We start from the raw sequence: 18,954 nt of genomic DNA, 5'->3' as shown, positions 1-18,954 counted from the left end.
GAAAGAGACACCATCTAGAAACAATCCATCAGGAGAGACAAGAGCCCACAGTTACTACATGGTCAGAGAAGTAAACTAAAGAAGGAGCTACTCTAATGGAGCAAGCAGTTAAAAGTGGAGGGTGGGAAGTTTTAGACTTTTAGACTTGCCAAATTTGTTAACCTAGCCTTACAATAAAGTAGATTTTTTTAAAAATCCCATTTATATCCTGCCCTTCTCCGAAGACTCAGGGCGGCTTACAAGCTTAGCAGTAGCCTTCATTCTATGTATATGCCTGCTTGTTAGGGCTTTCACCCCCTCAAGCGGCATTATTACAAAGTCAGCTTATTGCCCCCAACAATCTGGGTCCTCATTTTACCTACCTCGGAAGGATGGAAGGCTGAGTCAACCTTGAGCCTGGTGGGATGCGAACCTGCACTAATTGCAGGCAGCTGGTGTTACTTAAGGAGGCATTAGCCCACTGCTCCACCAAGGCTCTTTTAGTTCATCTACAGGGAGTGCAGAATTATTAGGCAAGTTGTATTTTTGAGGATTAATTTTATTATTGAACAACAACCATGTTCTCAATGAACCCAAAAAACTCATTAATATCAAAGCTGAATATTTTGGAAGTAGTTTTTAGTTTGTTTTTAGTTATAGCTATTTTAGGGGGATATCTGTGTGTGCAGGTGACTATTACTGTGCATAATTATTAGGCAACTTAACAAAAAACAAATATATACCCATTTCAATTATTTATTTTTACCAGTGAAACCAATATAACATCTCAACATTCACAAATATACATTTCTGACATTCAAAAACATAACAAAAACAAATCAGTGACCAATATAGCCACCTTTCTTTGCAAGGACACTCAAAAGCCTGCCATCCATGGATTCTGTCAGTGTTTTGATCTGTTCACCATCCACATTGCGTGCAGCAGCAACCACAGCCTCCCAGACACTGTTCAGAGAGGTGTACTGTTTTCCCTCCTTGTAAATCTCACATTTGATGATGGACCACAGGTTCTCAATGGGGTTCAGATCAGGTGAACAAGGAGGCCATGTCATTAGATTTCCTTCTTTTATACCCTTTCTTGCCAGCCACGCTGTGGAGTACTTGGACGCGTGTGATGGAGCATTGTCCTGCATGAAAATCATGTTTTTCTTGAAGGATGCAGACTTCTTCCTGTACCACTGCTTGAAGAAGGTGTCTTCCAGAAACTGGCAGTAGGACTGGGAGTTGAGCTTGACTCCATCCTCAACCCGAAAAGGCCCCACAAGCTCATCTTTGATGATACCAGCCCAAACCAGTACTCCACCTCCACCTTGCTGGCGTCTGAGTCGGACTGGAGCTCTCTGCCCTTTACCAATCCAGCCACGGGCCCATCCATCTGGCCCATCAAGACTCACTCTCATTTCATCAGTCCATAAAACCTTAGAAAAATCAGTCTTGAGATATTTCTTGGCCCAGTCTTGACGTTTCAGCTTGTGTGTCTTGTTCAGTGGTGGTCGTCTTTCAGCCTTTCTTACCTTGGCCATGTCTCTGAGTATTGCACACCTTGTGCTTTTGGGCACTCCAGTGATGTTGCAGCTCTGAAATATGGCCAAACTGGTGGCAAGTGGCATCTTGGCAGCTGCACGCTTGACTTTTCTCAGTTCATGGGCAGTTATTTTGCGCCTTGGTTTCTCCACACGCTTCTTGCGACCCTGTTGACTATTTTGAATGAAACGCTTGATTGTTCGATGATCACGCTTCAGAAGCTTTGCAATTTTAAGAGTGCTGCATCCCTCTGCAAGATATCTCACTATTTTTGACTTTTCTGAGCCTGTCAAGTCCTTCTTTTGACCCATTTTGCCAAAGGAAAGGAAGTTGCCTAATAATTATGCACACCTGATACAGGGTGTTGATGTCATTAGACCACACCCCTTCTCATTACAGAGATGCACATCACCTAATATGCTTAATTGGTAGTAGGCTTTCGAGCCTATACAGCTTGGAGTAAGACAACATGCATAAAGAGGATGATGTGGTCAAAATACTCATTTGCCTAATAATTCTGCACTCCCTGTAGTTATGTTTCCTCACAGATTTACCTGAGAAGGCTGATACTAGTGCTTTGAACCAGCATGTCCCAAGAAACCAGGATGACCTCCACATTGTTGGTCCTCTTGAAGGCAACAAGAACTTGGAAATGAACATCCTCTAATTTTTTAAGCTGTTAATTCAGAGGTTGGCCGTCTTAGGTTATGAGAAATTGTTATGGGGTTTTATGGTATTTATTTCTTGATTGATTTTAAAACCTGATGATTGCAGGGATAAACAGATACTGCGACAGTTAGATAAATAAGGATCCCCTGTTATCAACCCGTTATTATTATTTATTTTTTTCTAGAAAATCATTGCTTTTCAGCTAAGCATTCTTTTTGGTTTAATGTTTTTGGACCTCTGCATTGGCTCCCAGTTTCTTTCTGGGTTCAGTTCAAAATAGTGGTTATTACTTGTAAAGCCCTACGTGGCTTGGTGCCAGGCTGTGGGTGTCCTATCCCTTAGATTATCTGCCCATTCTACTAGGTCCAATCAAATAGACATCCAGGTCCCTTTCCTTAAATGTTTCCATCTAGTGAGTGCTATGAACTGTGCCTTTACTACAATATCCTGGGATCCAGTAGGCTCCTAAAGTTTTAGCTTTCCATATGGAAGGAAGGCCATAAAAAGGTAAAGGTAAAGGTAAAGGTTCCCCCGCACATGCGTGCTAGTCGTTTCCAACTCTAGGGGCCGGTGCTCATCTCCGTTTCAAAGCCGAAGAGCCAGCGCTTGTCCAAGGACGTCTCCGTGGTCATGTGGCCGGCATGACTAGACGCCAAAGGCACACGGAACGCTGTTACCTTCCCACCGTAGTGGTCCCTATTTTTCTACTTGCATTTTTACATGCTTTCGAACTGCTAGGTTGGCAGAAGCTGGGATGAGTAACAGGCCCTCACTCTGTTACGCGGCACTTGTGATTCGACCCACCAAACTGCCGACCTTCTGATCGACAAGCTCAGCATCCTAACCCACTGAGCCACCGCGTCCCTTGGAAGGCCATAAGCAGTAGCTTTTCTTGCAAGGGCTTTGAGAGGATGGTTTTGCTGGGGGTATTGGAGACAGATGGCTTACATTGGGGTGGGTGGGTGGGTAAAGGTTTGTTACTGTTGTCAACCACTTAAAATTACAACTCTTAAGATGATTTTTTTTTTAAAAAATAAATCTATGTATGCACATATTCCTGCCAATGCTTGGCAAGTTTTTTTAAAACTGTCAAAAATAGTTCCATACTTTCTTTCTTTAGCCAGGTCATGACAATATATTTTCTGCCTCTTTATTTGACTCAAATAGTTGCCCCAAACGGTATTCCTGCAATTTTAGGAAAAGATGGAAGTTTTATGATGTCCGATCTGGACTGTATGGTACAAAGTACAATCCAGCTTCATGATTTTTCCTGAGTTGCTTGTAAGATATGACATTTGGGTCACAGTATGAATAGTAAAATAGTTACATACAGTATATTTAATCATAGTCTCCTTTGCATCCCTTACTATTGTCTGCAGTTCTAAATTAGCAAAATTCAAGTAGCTAATTTGAATGAAGGTACCTCTTACAGTACAGGATTGCAATGTAGCTACTACTGCAATTAATACTCCTGAGGAAATTAAAATAAATATTAAAGATTAAAAAAAGACTGTAAATAAATTTCATAATATTTAGCAATTACTTCCTTTAATATCCCTACCACTATGGTTTCTCCAGAAAAGTTCCATCTCCCTTTTGCAAGATTTCCTAACATAAAATTATTATTTAAAAAGTATAGAATTATTGGCAAATGTTTATAAAACGGAATAAACCATGTGGCTTCATAGTATAGTATAAAATTTCTACAGGGATTAAATAGCGCAGAGTATTTTTCAAAAGGGTTAAGTAAATATTTCTCCTTTTATTCTGCCAAAGTCCATTGAGACTCCTTACATAAAATAATGTCACTTTAGAAGAAATGTTATCAAGAATAACATGTTGGGATGATGATCTTTTAGATGAACAAACCAAATCAGCCCTCATGTTCTCCTTACTAGTTAAAAGCTAATACTTCAATTTGCCTTCTCCTCGAAGTTTTCTACATTCAGAAAACTATAAACACTAGACTATGTGGGGACAGTTAGACTGAAAACAAAATAATTCATGTTTTTGAGTTGGGAATAGATAACAAAGAGGTTGATTACTACACTGTAACAAAAACAAGCAATATGATTTGCTGCAAAGATTCAGAAGAGGCTGAATAGCTGTCAAGTTTCCATTATTTAAGGAAGTCTAATTTAATTTAAGGGGAAAAAAGAATGATATGGAACACAAGGAGAATAGCTTATAAACAGATAATATTATAAACAGATACCACATCCTCTCATATGAAGTAGTGTTGTTACAGTGAGTGGTATTTGTACCCCAAAGTTGTTAACCATCACTTTTGTTTACACTTTAAATAAATCCACAAATGAAAGAAATGAGAATGCCAGCAGTGAAAGACAATTCAGGGGAAGTTGTTTGCTATATATAATTTATATCATTAGTGAACAGATGTTGAAGCTTTAAATGACAAGTTGTATCTGTACCTGGATCACAGCCTAGACAAAATTAATTTCTTTTAATTTCTTTTCTTTTAGATTTTGTTGTCAGGGATGAAGAATTAGCTACTACAGATACACTGTTCAGTGAGAGCTGATGACAAGGCAATGACATAAGAAGTGAACTGATCATGTTTATGAATTTCAGCTTGGACTAAACCCTGACTTGGAATAAAAAGGGCAATTAACACCTTGCAAGATACACAGCTTTATTCCTCATAACCGGAGTAAGTTTAACTGCTAATAAATACCAACATCTTCAAAAAGGTTTAAAATGTAACCAGCAATAGTTTGAATGATTTGATTCAATAAGCCATGTCAGATTTGAAGGGTCAGTTGAATTCAGGATAACTCATTGATTTCATGGAGAGAAAATTGTGTATGAGTGAGAATGTGTGTTCATGTATATGTATGGATAGTAATCTGTCAAACTGCTGAATGGGATTGAATGCAGACAAATTAGATTTAGCACATCAAACTGATTTGGTGATTAGTGTCAAAGATCCAATGCAATGGTAGAAAGCATGTTTATTGAATTAATTTCCTTCAAATCAAATTAAAACTTTGCACAGTTCCTTTTAGCTACGTGTTTCAACTTCTTTTGTTGAAATCAGTTTAAAGTTCTTGAATTTGATTTGGTGCTTTAAGAAAAAAATGTGTCTGATTATAAAGTAATTAAGGGACGCGGTGGCTCAGTGGGTTAGGACGCTGAGCTTGTCGATCAGAAGGTCGGCAGTTTGGCGGGTCAAATCCCGAGTGCCGCATAACAGAGTGAGCGCCTGTTACTTGTCCCAGCTTCTGCCAACCTAGTAGTTCAAAAGCATGTAAAAATGCAAGTAGAAAAATAGGGACCACTCCAGTGGGAAGGTAACAGCGTTTCGTGCGCCTTTGGCGTCTAGTCTTGCCGGCCACATGACCACGGAGACGTCCTCAAACAAGCACTGGCTTTGAAACGGAGATGAGCACCGGCCCCTAGAGTCGGAAACGACTAGCACACATGTGCGGGGGAACCTTTACCTTTACCTTTTTTATAAAGTAATTAAATCAAATCTTTCTTGTGGTTATAGATCAGAATTCAGAAGAGGGTGCGCAGTCATTAAAAAAGCATAAAGGTTACATCAAGATGAAAAATCTAAAAAAATTATGAAAAGCTGGAAGCTACAAAACTATTATGAATTAAAAACTAAAAATATACAACACAAGCCTCTAGAAAGAATCTGAAAGAAGGAGTAGGAGGATGGCACAGGGGAGCAGAAAAACCACTCTAATATGGCCAACTAGGTGCTCATTAAATCTGGATGATGGCACATGCCATCGTCTGATGAATCTGATGCTGCACAGAAGTTGGCAACATTGTATAATTGTCCTGTGTGACCCGGGTATTTTGGTGGTAATGGTGAAACGGGGCTAGCATGAATCTCTCTGCAATACAGGCAGGTGCTCTGTGGCCACAGACACAAGAGAATTTTTCTGTATTGGTCTTCAAAGGCAGCTAAGGTGAGGGCACGTCATTGTGCCAGACTAAAGGCCTTTCTTTGTTTGAGTTTGAGTTTAGTTAAGTAAGCCATAGGGAAGGCAGAGTACCTTTTGGATTCATTGGCAATAAAGATTATAAAGTAAAATGTGGTATGTGCTTACGAATGAGAACATCACAAAATTCAAGATTAAAAAATAATAATAATGAAGTCAGACGAAAGGTAATGTTAGCTGACATAAGCAGGGGCAATTTTATGCAGTATTATTGAATTGTAACTTTGATGTCTTATGGCCTGAATTGGATCTGTCGTTATCTGACTGTAAAAATGCTCTTCCAACTCAAACCTTTCTTAAGCTACAGTTTGATGGCTTAATCTTTCTTGGAAAGAAAAATTGACAAAGCAACAAATGGTTTCTATCTTTCTTTTTCTAAAACAACAACAACGTATTAATCCTTTTTTTTTAAAAAAAAAAGGGCGGGAACAAAAAACTCCCAATTAGTGCAAATATATAATATTTGTAAATGGATAAAGGAATTACCAAGGTTGTGCAGTTAGTTCTCAGTGAACCTTTGATTAGAAATTAACTATAGAAACCATTAAATTACATTTAAGTACATTACATTGTTTTTACAATGTAAGAGAGAATTTAAATCATAAGATGATAGGGTTGGAGGGGGCCTTGAGGTCTTTTAGTCACCCGTGCCCAAGGTAGGAGTTCTAATACCATCTATAAATGCTATAAATGGAAATAATATAATTATATATTAGTCTCTAATTCCTCTTTGTCATATTCTGATTAATGCACTACACACACACACACACACACACACACACACACACATATGAGTGCCACATAACAGAGTGAGCGCCTGTTACTCGTCCCAGCTTCTGCCAATGTAGCAGTTTGAAAGCACGTAAAAATGCAAATAGAAAAATAGGGACCACTACAGTGGGAAGGTAACAGCGTTCTGTGCGCCTTTGGCGTCTAGTCTTGCCAGCCACATGACCACGGAGACGTCCTCGGACAAGCGCTGGCTCTTCGGCTTTGAAACGGAGATGAGCACCAGCCCCTAGAGTCGGAAACGACTAACACGCATGTGCTGGGGAACCTTTTCCCTTACATATATATATATATATTATATACTTATATATATATATATTATATACTTATACACATATATATACTTATATATAATATAAGTAAATATAATATACTTACTTATATATGTATTATATGAATTTCTGATTGTGGCATTTTTGTTAATATGTTTTCATTTCTTCTAAAATGGTTTCTAGTTCTCTAATTCAAAATTTCAAGGGATGGCTACTCTAGCATCTGTGGTAGAAAAATCCACATTGTTTTATCAAATTAAAACAATTTGCTGTATTTTCTTTCTTGACTCCACATCCCAAATCAGTTTCCTGTCAGGACTGTTTCACTCATCCTACTAGTAATATTAATCAAGGCTACCAGATCTGGACTACAAAACTGTAGAGATTTCTAGATGACAGTAAAGAGACTTATCAAACAAGCAACTTCTACTATTAGATTGTTAATTGGCATTTTGCACATACAGTATATTTAAATACGTTGAAATCAACAGTGGCAGATATGTTGGAAGTAACAGCAAGAGGGATGGATCTTTTTAAGAGAACATCCTGGAAAATGTTAATTTATGTGGTAGCTAAGAGTCAATAATGACAATGGCACATCATCAAATATGAGTTAATATGAATTTAGCATATTTCTTAAAGTTATACCAGAAAATGGGTAGGATAAATGTATGAGGGCAAAGTGAATGAAAAGAAGCAAATTAACATTTTGTTTCATGTTGTGGAATAGTCATTCAGAGTGTTTCATTGGAAATTTGAATTGGTTATATTTCAATAAAACAAAGCAACACAACCACATTACGATGGTGCAGAAACATGAAATATTGTATTATCAAAAGGAACAATGAGAAACTCTCTTGTATTATGCCCTAGTACCAAAAACATTCATGGGTTGACTCTCCGTGCTGATTACACTATATTACACATCTTACAGAGAAATTGCACAAGGAGACTTAATTTTGTGTGTGTGTGTGTGTGTGTGTGTAAATTATAGGAAATGCAATAGAAAACAGGAAATTAAAAATGCACTATTTTGCAGCACCAGTTGCCATTTTGAATTTTTGAAAAGTTTATTAAGATATGGTAATATCAAGGTAAGATTTATTTCCACACTGTCTCAGAACAACAGCGAAACAAGAACAGTGAGTGCTCCGACTCTGGAGCTTTTAAAGAAGACAATAGTCTGAAATTCTGAAATGATATAGGGTTTTCTGCTTGTGCAGGGGGTTGAAGTAGAACACCTTCAAGGTCCCTTCTGTTTCTGTTAAAAAGAGAAAAGAGACTTTTGCATGGCTATTGGTTGAGATGTTTTTTTCCCCTAATGTACATGACGACTCTGCACACTTTTTGTATTATGAACCAATCTGACAAATGCATTGCACTTTCAGAATGCTTCAAAATGGAGGCTCTGGGTTTCAGAAGGCAGCATGCATGCTTCTGGCATTGTCAGTGTGAATTTATAATACCTCAACGTTAATTCTGATTTAGAAAATAGCCGCCCTCCCCGCATCTACAACTGTAACTGACTCCATGTGAGTAAATCCCACAAAAACAGGAGTGTGTTGCTATGAACTCAGATAATTCTGAATTCTGAATGGCTACTTCAAGTTTAGAACCTTTCAAGTTCAGAATGTTTTGTGCATCCTTAATGCACAGTAGACAAACTTGTGACCTGTTGGATCATCCTTTGAGAGAAAGGCAGTGCAGTCTGATGTGATCAGAATGAACACTTTTGGCTGACAATATTTTTTTTATTACTCCAACGCTGGATGATCTCATGATCATCTAAGAAGAGAATATATCATAAATACAAAAAGAATTGTAGTGGGAAATGAAGTTCAATTAAAAATCAATATTTACTTTCTAACCTAATAAACAGGATGCTCAGGAGTGTGCAAAAAAAAAAAGCTGTGGGAGCGGAAGTGACTTCTGAGTTTCTGCTGGCTTCCCCATTGATTTTGTTTATGGGAAGCTGGCACGAAGCATTGGAAATCTTGATAAATTTAGTGCAGGGAAGCTAAAACAGCCACAATCTGCAAATAAACAAGTATGAACATTGTAGAAGTTGCAGTTACACAGGAATAATGGGACCCAGATTTTTTTTATTCATTCTTACTTTCTTTGGGGCTCTGAAGTAAGCACTAGGATTGATTTTTGGGGGAGGGTTTACTTTTTGCTGGTACGAGTAGGCTGCGATTGTGTGGGGGTGGGGTGGGACCTGTGCATGGGGTCGAGAAACAACATGGCAGCAAGAGTGTGGTGGCAGACCAGGTACGGTATCAGGGTGGGCCCTTCCCATGCTAGGCCAGCCCTGCAGCCCCAGGGCGGCGGTGCTGGATGGCAGTGTGAAGAGCACCAAGGTGGGAGTGGCCAGGCTGACCAAAGTAGCAGGTGAGGTACTGGAGGCTTGGGGAGGGAGAGTGGTGAAGTGGGCAGGTGTCCTGCCATCAGCACACATGCTGGCTATCCCTTTCTTGTGGAGCTGGAGAGCTTGCCAAATCACCACCCAGATGCCCTCGGTTCCCCAAAGAATTGCATTTCTTTGCTTACCTGACTTCTAGCCCTGTGCGGTTTTTTCCCTCTGGTGCCACTTACAGGGAAACAAAAGAAGTTTGTGTGTGTGGGGGGGGAAGGTCAATCAATCAATTCCAACTTCACTAGATCTTTTTTTTCATAAGAAGTTGGAATTGTTTGACCTTTCCCCCCCTCCCCAAACTTCTTTTGTTTCCCTGCACACGGCAATGGAAGAGGAGAAACAGCACAGGGCTGGAAGTCAGGTAAGGAAAGAAATGCAATTCCTGGAGGAAGCAAGGGTATCTGGGTGATGGTGTGGCAAGCTCTCCAGCTCCATGGGGAAGGGACAGCCGCATGGGTGCTTACAGCAGGACGCCTATTTGCTTCAGCACCCTCCCTCCCTGAGCCTCCAGCACTCCACCTGCTGCTTTGGTCCTGGACTGCCACCTCCCCGCTTACCTCTCAGGCAAGCCTGGCCAGGCCAAGAAGGCGGTCTCCCCAGATCCCCAGGGCAAATGCCCCCTGCTCCAGCCAGAAGAGTGTCGGCCTAGCTGCCCCCACCTCGATGCCCTTCCCACCACCGCCCAGCATGGCTGCCCCAGGGCTGCAGGGGCTGGCCTGGCACAAGAAGGGCATGCGGCCTCCCACCCACTTACCTTACTGGTAGGACTGCCGCAACTAGGCCTCCCATGCTATTGCCATTGCTCGTGGCAGGATGCTGCATAGTACTTTCAGGCTGGTCTAAAGTACCACATGGTGTCCTGCTACAAGCAACGGTAATGGTGTGGGAGGCCTGGCTGCAGTAGTCGTACCAGTAAGGTAAGCAGATATGGGATGCATGGGGCAGCATGCCTTACTAGGCCTTACTTTCGGAGGGGGTTTACTTTTGCGAAACACGATATCTTGATTCAAAATTTGTTGTGGTATAATGCACCATTTGTGCTAACTTGAGGGTACAAACAGGCAAACAGATAACATGTTTCAGTAGTGTAATGTATCGAGTTCTTCGCGCAGGAAAGAAGACGAGGCAAGTGATTTCAGCAGAACTCATGGTTTATTGCTTGCAGGATCTGAACTGAGAATAGTGCTGCAGCTTTCAGCAATTTATAGCCTGGCCCCTAGGCGGCAGCCAATAGATTTAAAGAAACCCATTGCCGCCTAGGGGCAGCCAATAGCAGCACTGGAGACCTGGAGTCTGGGTTGCTGGAGAGCCGTTAGCTGCTCCAGCTAACCACGTGGTGCTACAATTGAGCCCAATACATAACAAGTAGTATAAATGGCACTGGTGATTAGATGAATACCATAGAAGTGCTATCTAGATCTTATTGAATGAGCTTTTCTGGAACTGAAAAAAATGCTATCTGTCATTTGCAGAGATCCAATGCAGGCACTCGAATTTTAGGATTTGTTACAATTACAGATTGTCTTGGATTTTGCTGTGAACCACTGCTTTCAGATTTTTTATTACTTGTCTGAGTTATTCAATTCAATAGGGAGATTATTCTATAAAAAGACTGTATTTGTATGAAAGATCCTTCCTTCCTTCCTTCCTTCCTTCCTTCCTTCCTTCCTTTGTCCCTCCCTCCCTTCCTTCCCCCTCCCTCCTCTCCATCTCTGCATTTATTGGAACTGTCATAATGTATAATATAAACTGCCTTTCATGGGGACTCTTCCCTTTTGACTATATAAATATCTATATTTAGAAAATGGGTGATATGCAGAAGGAAATAAGCAAGAAAAAAGTAATCAACTATCCTAATGTAAATTCAAGGTCAAAAGGAAAAATAATAATCCTGATACTGCTTTTAGCTACAGTCACATAATCTGTGGCAGATTATTTCTGAACGTTTATAGTTTTACTAGTGAGAGACCCTCTTTCCTTACACAATAAATATGTATGGCAAAGTAATTTAATGCCTTTTCTTTTTAGGATTATTGATATCATGTTTTCCATTTTTTTGTGCTGTCTGATACGTTTTTCACTTTCATGCTACTCTCTTACAATTGGGCTAGTATGCATTTTTAAAATAAATATTCTATAGGGAGACAAGTATATCTGTGTAAAAAAATAATACTCTTAATTATTCATTCCCACCGCTTCTTTGTTCAGGAGACAAAAAATCCCTGTGGGGTAAATTCATGTTTACTGTTCTAAAAAAATAGTACTTGTGCTTTAGCATCTTCTCAAATGAACACGCTCCTTTTTAACAAGGTAACATAATTTCTGCTGGCTCCTAACTTCAAAGGGGCAAATTTATCTGTAACAGTTTGCATTTATTTAGCCTGAAGTAATGTGTTGTGTATGATAATGGTGGTGAATGGGGCAAAGAGGAGGAGAGGCCATTTCTCATCCTTAGCAAGTTTAAAATGTGTGGACTTCAATACTTGGCCAGGCAGAATGCTGGGAATTTATGTCCACAGAAGCTGCCTGAGTTTGAGAAACACTCTGGTAGAAATAGGCAGAAAGTGGAAAATGAGCTTTGTTCCATGCATGAACAGAGATCAGATGTGTCCGGTGAAAACCTCTTAGTCTGGGTTCGGCTGTAACAAATTCTAGGCAGATCTTTATCTTACTCTCCCTTCCTCCTTCCAATGGCCTATGCACAAGCCTATCAATCATTCCAACATCTTCCTTCCCTTCATTGCTGGTGACCATACTTGAATTCAGTCTAGTGTATCCCAATCTCTCCCACGCCAACCTGCATCTAAATAATAATAATAATAATAATAATAATAATAATAATAATAATAATAATAATAATAATGATGATGATGATGATGATGATGATAATAATAATAATAATAATAATAATAATAATAATAATAATAATAATAATAATAAGAAGAAGAAGAAGAAGAAGAAGAAGAAGAAGAAGAAGAAGTTGGAAGGGATCTTGGAGGTCATCTAGTCCAACCCCCTGCTCAGGCAGGAAACCCTATACCATTTCAGGCAAATGGCTGGCCAGTTTCTTCTTAAAAACTTCCAGTGATGGAGCATTCACCACTTCTGGAGGCAGGTTGTTCCACTGGTTAATTGTTCTAACTGTCAGGAAGTTTCTCCTTAGTTCTAGGTTGCTTCTCTCCTTGACTAGTTTCCATCCATTGCTTCTTGTCCTGCTTTCAGGTGCTTTGGAGAATAGCTTGACTCTTTGTGGCAGCCCTTGAGATATTGGAACACTGCTATCAAGTCACCCCTCACCCTACACATACCCAATTCCAGCAACCGTTCCCTATATGTTTTAGCCTCCAGTCCCCTAATCATCTTTGTTGCTCTTCTCTGTACCCTTTCTAGAGTCTCAACATCTTTTTTACATCATGGTGACCAAAACTGGATGCAGTATTCCAGGTGTGGCCTTACCAAAGCATTGTCAAGTGGTATTAGTACTTCACTTGATCTTGATTCTATCCCTCTGTTAATGCAGCCTAGCACTGTGTTGGCTTTTTTTGGCAGCTGAAGCACACTGCTGGCTCATATTGAAGTGATTGTCTACTAGGACTCCGAGATCCTTCTCACTATTGAGCAAGGTACCACCTATACTATACCTGTGCATTTGATTTTTCCTGCCTAAATGTAGAACCTTACTTATTTCACCATTGAATTTCATTTTGTTAGATAGCGCGAGTCTGTCCAGATGCTTCTGTATTTTAAGCCTATCTTCTGGAGTATTGGCTATTCCTGCCAGCTTGGTGTCGTCTGCAAATTTGATGAGTTCCCCATCTATCCCCTCATGCAAATCGTTAATGAAGATGTTGAAGAGCACTGGGCCCAGAACAGAGCCCTGGGGCACCCCACTACACACTTCCTTCCATGTAGATGCAGTTCCATTGAGGACCACACACTGAGTACGGCCTGTCAGCCAGCTACGAATCCATCTGGTGGTGATGCTATCTAACCCACATTTTTCTATCTTATCAAGTAGTAGGTTGTGATCTACTTTATCAAATGCCTTACTGAAGTCCAAGTAAATTATATCTACAGCATTCCCCTGGTCCACTAATTTTGTCACTTGGTCAAAGAATGTAATAAGATTTGTCTGGCATGATCTGTTTTTGACAAACCCATGTTGACTTTTAGTGATGACTTTTTTGCATCAAGGTGTTCGCTGATTTGTTGTTTGATTATCTTTTCCAGAATCTTGCCAGGTATTGAGGTCACGCTGATAGGTCTGTAATTTCCTGGATCCATTTTTTCCCCTTTTTTGAAGATGGGAACTACATCAGCTCTCTTCCAGTCCTCTGGTAGTTCCCCAGTGCTCCAGGATCTTTGAAAAATATAGTTCAGTGGTTCTGAGATCACGTCTGCCAGTTCCTTGAAAACTTTGGGGTATAATGCATCTGGCCCAGGTGATTTGAACCCGTCTAGGCTGGACAGGTGTTCACTTACCATCTTCTTGCCTATCTTAACTTGCATTTCTATTCTGTTTTTTATGGCAGTGTTTTTGGTAGGTTGGACTGTTTTCCCCATTTATTTATTTATTTATTTATTTATTTTAATTCCATTTATATCCCGCCCTTCTCCAAAGACTCAGGGCGGCTTACAAGCTTAGCAGTAGCCTTCATTCTATGTATATGCCTGCTTATTAGGGCTTTCACACACACCCCAAGCGGCATTTTTACAAAGTCAGCTTAATTGCCCCCAACAATCTGGGTCCTCATTTTACCTACCTCGGAAGGATGGAAGGCTGAGTCAACCTTGAGCCTGGTGGGATGCGAACCTGCACTGCTCCACCAAGGCTCATAATAAAGACAGATGCAAAAAACGAGTTAAATAGTTCTGCTTTCTCCCTGTTGCTTGTCACGTTCTTGCCACTTTCCCCCACTAATGGACCAATCATTTCCTTAACTTTTTTCTTGTTTTTTATATATTGAAAGAAGCTTTTTTTGTTATTTTTGACTTTGGTCGCAAGCCTTAGTTCATTTTGAGCCTTAGCTTTCCTCACTTCATCTTTGCAGGAACGGACTATTTGCTGATATTCTGACTTAGTTATGTGCCCCTCTTTCCAATTCTTATACTCGTCCTTTTTATCTTTCAATTTATCAGAGAGAAACCATGCTGGTTTCTTCTACCCCCTTTCCCATGTTTCATTGCCAGCTTTGCTCTTTCCCTGTTGTCTCCTACCCTGGAGCATCTGTGCCCAGAACGTCCACATTCTGGGTCTGTGCTCAAATCAACAGGAATGTCTTGGATCTGGGTCCACATAGAACACTCCTAGTTTGAACTGGCTGTGAGCAATGTGCATGGAACACTTTGCACACCCCTGTAATATGGGTAATCCTTGAGTTACCGCAGTTCATTTAGTGACCATTACAACAGCATTGGGAAAAGTGACTTATGAACATTTTTCACACTTAACAGTATTCCCCATGGTCACATGATCAGAATTCAGGTGTTTGACAACTGGCTCCTGTTTATGACGGTTGCAGTGTCCTAGGATCATGTGATCCCCTTTTGCCACCTTCTGACAAGCAAAGTCAATGGGGAAGCGAGATTCACTACTCAACCGTGTTACTAACTTAGCAACTGCAGTGATTCACTTAACAACTGTGGCAAGAAAGGTCATAAAAGGAGGCATAGTTCACTTAACAAATGTTTCATTTAGCAACAGAAATTTTGGGCTCAATTGTGGTCGTGTCATGGCTCCGACAGATGAAACTCTTCAAAGAACTTCGAGGCATTGTTTACCTTAAAGAATCTTTATTCGAGAAGCATAGCATCGGCACGTACATGGTCAAAGCCAAAACCTGAATTCCCCTCCTCTGAACACATAGTATCAAAGCACAATTTCCTCCTCTAATTAACAGTCATAAATCACATTCTCCAATTAGTTTGAAATGCAGACTTTCCCTCCAGTTCTCCAACCTGCCATTTCTTATCATCTCTTATTTCAAATGAAATGAAACATACACTACTACAATATTGTTATGTCTAATTAATTCCCATAAACATTGTTCCTCCCCTCCCAGTGTCATCTAATTCTAAGAGTAATATACAAGTTAAGGAAAATGGCTGCATCTCCGTATATTGTCAAAGCAATAACATCCGATGTTGGCAGCATTGACAGTAAGTTGAGGACTACCTGTACATTTCTAAAATTCCTTTTCAGTATTAAACAGTTTACTTGTACTACTATTTGAGTAGCATAATTTTGATTTTGTTTTTTCAGTACCTATGTGCATGATAATAGATGTTACTCTTCGTTGAGCAACTGTCTCGTTTAGTGACCATGCACAACTATGATGCTGATGAAAATGTAACTTTGCAACCAATCCTTACATTTACAATCTTTGCAGTTCTGTAATGCAATGAATTTTGATGTAAAATAATATATTCATTTGCAATTTCGCTTAGCAACGATTTTACTTAGTGACCAAGTTGCTAGTCCTAATTGTGGTTGCTAAACAAGGACTATCTGTATCAGAAACTGTCTCTCGGTGATAGTCAGTGAGCTTTGTTCCTAGCTTAATAAATGAGTAATGAGTAATGAATAAATTAATATTGTAGCAAAATGAAATGGACGCCTCACCCAGTCTCCCCAAAGCTTGTGGACATGGCCTGAGCAAAATCCAGGTTCCCATTTTGCATAAGCCCAGAAAAATCAGAATATACCATTGATGCCTTAGGCAAAGCCTCTGGCAATCCAAACAGACCCCCCCAAAAGACACCCTTTTTATCTGCTTACACTGTAATCCCAGGACTGCAACACAGTTACACAGATGTTCCTTTGCTAATCTGATTACCTCTGTGCTTAATTTCCTTGATAACAGGACCTCATCACCTGCAGAGAGTTTAGTGAATTGCCTTGATGGAAAGAAGGAAGATCTATTACCAAGGCAACAATCAGATAAACATAAATTGAGCCCAATAAAGTGATTTACAAAAACATCTCAAACAGCCCCCTCCTCCACATAAACCAAAAAGAGGGAAAGGGACCACATCAGACTTGCAAGACTCTATTATACTGCTATTTTAATAAAGGCCACCTTAGGCCTACACGATGCTTGTTTCCTAACCTGGTCTCTCTTACTGGGTTGACCACTGTGGCCGCTTTCCTTTACAATAAAATACCCCTTATTTACATGGACAAGAATATGCCCAGCTATCCCAACGATCAATCAATAAATGATTGGGACCCAATCACCGTTCAGTGTTGTGCTCTTTTCTTCTAAATTTTTCAAACTAAAAGTTAAGTTTTCAATAATTGCAAGAAGCAAGTAAGTGCAATGATTTAGTTTGGAATGAGCATGCACAATCAAGGGCACCTATCTGGGAAGCTCCGAAAAGTCAAGATGGAATCTCTCATCACAGAATTAAAAACAGAATCTTGATATTTTTGAGCCAATTCCTATCAAGTCCTCTGTGTGAAATATTTATAATGCAGAGGCCAACTTTTTCTGGAGAAATGTCATACTTTTTCTCCCAATAAAATAGTAATAACAAGAAGTACTCAAGGATCACAGGAGGAATGCTGGTGACAAAGACATATCATAGAATGAATGATGTTACAGTGTTTGAGTCTTTTTAAAAAGTCAGCATAGACTTACTTGAATTCAGTGTTTATTAATGACTGCAATATTGGGGAATTTTTAGAACTTCCAAACTGGAGCAAATTGGGGCCTTTAGAAAACCTACTGGCTACCTATTTCTCTTCTAAAGGCTTTAAGTTAAATACAAAAAAGTTATGAACTCTGAATCTTGCTGAACGCCTCCAAATTCCTTAGCATGGGCCGTGCTGCTTGAATTGATAATTGTTGTAGTTCAGAAAGGTTGGTGAACCACAGTCATCTCTCCTGTATTACATAATCAAGAAAACTGTCTTGGATTTGGAAGAAGCAGGATAGAAAGAATATTATTTGTTGGAACATTGATGATGGAGAAGATTCCTGAAAATGTCTGTTTTCTATGGAGAATGCACCCCTTCATGGATTACTGCCTTGTCGTGGCGAAGGGGCTTGCGTAATTCAATGAAGCTATGAGCTATGCCATGCAAACAATGCCACCTCACTTCTGTTGAAGGAAAGCATGCAGCTTTATTTCTTGCCATTCAACAAATACATAGTGCAATTCTTCTGTGAGAATTAGCTCTGTAAGAGCAATATATGGATTCTAGATATGATTTTAAACATTTATCTTCATTGGGGAAATAAAGTAGAAAACAACTATACATGATGAACATAGTGAGTCCCACAGGTATAACTGATCATTAAAGTGTACATTTCTTCAACAGGTAGGCAAAACAATATTGGAACACTGCTTCTGCCTCTCCCCAGCCCCAATTTTTTTTCCTGAAATTATTGAGACACCAGGTGGTATTATAAATCAATTAAACTTTCTGTACTAAATAGAATTTCATGGGACCTACTCGAAAGTAAGATCATGTAGAATTTGCAACCTTGGCAAGATATTCATGAAAATAAATCCCATTGCTAATTTGATTTATATGGCTTCTTTTTCTCCTCAAGGCAGTATGCTTAGCTTACTTGGAGCAGCTGTGTGAAATAGGTTAGTCAAGAAATAATGACAGAACTAACATCCTCAGTGAGTTTTATGAGATGAATAAAAGCTGAATATCAATTTCTTCAGCACAATGCTTTAGCCACTATACCACAAAAACTCTAAATGGAATTGCTTTCAAGCAAACATAGGTAACACTTTGTATAAACCAGAGTTTGTGTGTGTTTTGAACTGAGGTGAGTGTGGTGGGCTAGCAAGAAAATAGGTCACTCAAGTGCCTTTCTTTCAAATTCTTTCTAGGCCAGGGGTCTTCAAACTTGGCCCTTTTATGACTTGTGGACTTCAACTCCCAGAATTCCTCAGCCAGGCATGCTGGCTGAGGAATTCTGGGAGTTGAAGTCCACAAGTCATAAAAGGACCAAGTTTGAAGACACCTGTTCTAGGCAGTCTTACCAGCTTGATGCAAATGTACTGCATGTTGAATACAAAGAAGAGTGATGCTTATAGAGCAGGGGTCCCCAACCCACAGTCCATGGATCAGTACCGGGCCATAGCATGCCAGCAACGGAACTGCACAAACAAGCAAAGCTCCATCCATGAGATACAGGCAGCACTCAAAACCACACACCCGCCGGTCCGCAGAAAAACTTCTCTCCATGGAACCGTTCCCTGGTGCCCAAAAGGTTGGGGACCTCTGTTGTAGAGCCCTGTATGAGGCTTAAGCCTGTTTCTACCTTCTTCCTTCTCCTTTGTTGCAGTT

This window comes from Vipera ursinii, assembly GCF_947247035.1.
Source record: "Vipera ursinii genome assembly, chromosome: 5".
Lineage (NCBI taxonomy): Eukaryota > Metazoa > Chordata > Lepidosauria > Squamata > Viperidae > Vipera > Vipera ursinii.
Note: the sequence above shows the minus strand (reverse complement) of the source record.